The sequence below is a fragment of the Pteropus alecto genome, unplaced genomic scaffold (assembly GCF_000325575.1).
Source record: "Pteropus alecto unplaced genomic scaffold, ASM32557v1 scaffold97, whole genome shotgun sequence".
Classification (NCBI taxonomy): domain Eukaryota; kingdom Metazoa; phylum Chordata; class Mammalia; order Chiroptera; family Pteropodidae; genus Pteropus; species Pteropus alecto.
This window is the reverse complement of record NW_006439713.1, coordinates 1546157-1549569: the sequence shown is the minus strand read 5'-3', so window position 1 is coordinate 1549569 and position 3413 is coordinate 1546157. Positions and strand designations below refer to the sequence as shown.

At 51.5% G+C, this 3413-nt stretch overlaps 1 pseudogene; it reads right to left on the bottom strand.

The window, feature by feature from the left end:
* Positions 1-2678: 2678 nt before the first annotated feature.
* On the bottom strand, positions 2679-2797 carry LOC112483811 (annotated as a pseudogene).
* Positions 2798-3413: the final 616 nt, after the last annotated feature.

The following is a 3413-nucleotide window of genomic DNA, read 5'->3' as shown; positions in this document are numbered from 1 at the left end:
CTTAAATTGAGTATGGTTATGAGTAGTGTGATGAAGTTTCAAACAATCCTGTTCTGTCCTGGCCAGGATGTGAATGACCCCTGTGTTCAGCATATCTACACTACACTACACTACACTACACTACACTACACTACACTACACTACACTACACTACACACACACACACACACACACTATATATATATATTTATTTATTTATTTTCTGGAGTGATCCCAGTGGCCAAAACACTGATCCCTAACATCCATTTCAAGTCTTTAATTTTTATATTTCTTAATAGAATCTAGTCTAGTAGCCGAGTTCGGTTCTTGTTTTGTGAAGGCAGTTACTATCATTCTCACGTGATTACATGCATTCAGTGAATAGGCCGTGTGCACTAATCCTTGGCCGGCCCTGTTTGAGGCACAGAAGACACAGCATTTAGCTGCCGTAACAGGAAGTCCCGCCTTCCAGAATCTGACATCTCAGTGGGGCGAGACAGACAAATCGAGTAAATATATTGCGTTTGGATGGTGGCGACTTTGTGGAAAACATTAAAACGTGGGCAAAGGCAGGCTGGGAGTAGGAGAGCATCACTAATTTTTGTGGGATGGCCGGGGAAGGTGCCTAACGAGGGAGCAGAGACCTGAAGAAGGGGGTTGGGGAAGGGGGGTGGAGGCTGTTAGAGGCGGAAGGAGCAGCCAGCAGGTGCAAAGGCCCTGAGCCTGCGTTCCCAGGAGGCCCAGGGAGTCCCTGTGGGCAGCATGGTGGGTGAGCCGTGTGTGGGAGGGTGGGGAGGGGTTGAGAGGAGAGGCACAGGAAGGCTCGTGATGAGAGTCAGGCGGCCGGGAGGTCAGCTAGGAGGCCAGCCTAAGATGCGAGCGGGCCAGTGGCAGCTGAACAGGAGTCTGGAGTCTGGCATCTTAGCAAGAGGTCCCGGATGGAGACCTCAGTGTGAGAGTTGGCCGTGCAGAGGAGACACGGAAAGCCACCAAGTTAGGGGAAGCCCAGCATGGAGTCATCCGGACAGGGAAGCTGGGCTCCGAGGATGAGCCCTACGATGCCCCAAAACTCCGAGGGTGGAGGATGTGAGGAGGACTCATCCAGGGCACCGAGAAGAAGCACCAGGAGATGGGAGGGAGGTGGGAGGAGGGGAGTCATGGGCTGTCCCAAATCCCACGATGGCCCCAGGATGAGAAGGCCTAACCGCTGCTTTGGCACCTCAGGGTTGGGGTTGACGTGGCGAAGTGTCGTTTCCACAGGGCGGTGGATTCGCGTGCATGGGGGTGACTGCACCTAGAGACTGTGAATGCGGTCACCTCTTTCGAGGGGCTTCACTGTAGGAGGGAGCAGAGAAATGGGGCCGGACTTGGGGTGAAGAGGCGGGGTGAAGACAGTTGTGTGTCGAATTTCTTACGATGAGAATTGTACCCGCCCGTGTGTGAGCAGGGGGAGGTGATCCCGGCAGCAGCAGAAGAAACTGATGACTCAGAAGAAGGATGGGAGGGTCGGGGCGCGCCGGCCTGCGTGGCAGTGGGGGCCCCTGGCTGGCGCTGCGTGTGGGCAAGGGCGGATGCGGCCCCGGATGTATTGAATGATGATATGAAAATGCTCTCACGTGCAGGTGGGAGACTTCGCCAAGGTGAAGTGTGGCTTTTTTGTTTTTTTTGTTTTTGGCCTAGTCTTGGTGTCTCTCATCTCAAGAATGTTCTGGAAGGTGTCCATGTGACTGTTCTCTACCCTAATTAAGAAAACATCTATTTCGCTGGCATAGAAGCAGAAAAGGGGAGGCATCTGTTGTTTCTCCTCAGTTAGCATTCTTTCAAACTATCTGGACACCATGAAAATGTGGAGATCAATGAAGATTTAAGGTCTTTCCTGAGAGAAATTTACTCGGAAGGGCTTTAAAAACTATTTTTAGCAGAGAATGGTCTCTTTGATCTCTCTACATGCCCATTATAATGCCTTTATTTTTCTCATGGGTTTAACAAGGACAAAATACCAAAGCCTTTTATAAACCACATAGAAGGAGCCTGTTTCTTAAGTGGCCGGCCTGAAATTTGCACAGGGCGGCAAACCAGGAAACAATGGCCTTTCTGTGTGGCACAGTCCAGTGTGGGCTGATCAGCTCCGCATGTGAGGAGATTAGGTAAAATGGAAGTAACGTTTCAGACGTGGAGAAGGCGTCGGCGTGGAGGCCAGGCCGCAGCGCCCCACCCTGGGCTGAGCACGAGGACCCTCAGCTCGCGGGTCACTGCCACGCGCCAGCTCACACGTAGTCATCGGTGTTGCTTGGTGTCGTGACACCGAGGGTTGAAGTCACGCTTTCTGCTTTCAGACCAGTCCCTGATGGCATCGTACGTGTATCCTCGCGGAGTGGACTTGAGAGGCTAGCCCAGCCAGGCCCCTCGGTGGGCGAGGTTTAAGTGCAGCTCAGCGTCATTCAGCCATCTGTGTGCGCGATTCAGAATCATACCTTCCAGAATCATACCTTCCATCTCCCCATGAGGAAGTTTTGCTTCCTAAGCCTGTTGTGATTGACGCGGTATTAGCATTGGTTATGGCACCCTGGCGAATATCGCAATAAACAGAGAAGAATTTTGTTTTGTTTTGTTTTTATTTTTTAGGCGAGGCAACCCTTGGTTGACCTCACAGATTGCAAGGACCTTGTCAGCTTACAATCTCTTATTTTTCATTTTTATGCCTACAGCACCTGGTCTTCCAAGGTGGTCTCCCATCCAAGGACTGACCAGGCCCGACCCTGCCCAGCTTCCGAGATCAGACGGGACCGGGCTTGTTCAGGGTGGCGTGGCCGTAGGCTTGTTTTGTTTTTTAAAGTGTGTTCAGTGGCAGGAGAAGGGGCTGAGAAATTAAACTTCGATTCAGTGGCTAAACCTGAAATAAATCATCCCTAGTTACCTTTATTCCTCACCTGTCCTTTATTGAAGCAGCAGGGCCTGAAAACCATCGTAACAGAGAAGGCTGGTCTTTGGCCTGAACGTTAGAGGGTGAAGTCCATCCGTCCAGAGCACCGGACCGTCTTCGTCCCCACGGCCCAGGGCTGTCTGTGGTAGCTGCTTACCAAGTATTTATCAAAGAGAAAAAAAAAAAAGCTTCCCAAAGGACTTGAAATGGGATTTCAAAGAGATATTTGCACACCCGTGTTCATAGCAGCGTGATTCACAATAGCCAAAAGCCTGAAGCCACCTAAGTGTCCCGTGATGGACGAACGGATTTTTAAGAATGTGGTCAATTCATGCAGTGGATGGTGATGCAGCCTTTGAAGGAAGGACCCGCCACAGCACGGATAGATCGTGGGGACTTTAAGCCAGTCATGAAAGACAAATGCTGCGTGAGTCCCCTTCCCCTTGATGAGTCCCTCGAGCAGTCAAGCCCACAGAGACAGGACGATGGCAGGGTCGGGGGGTGGGGACAC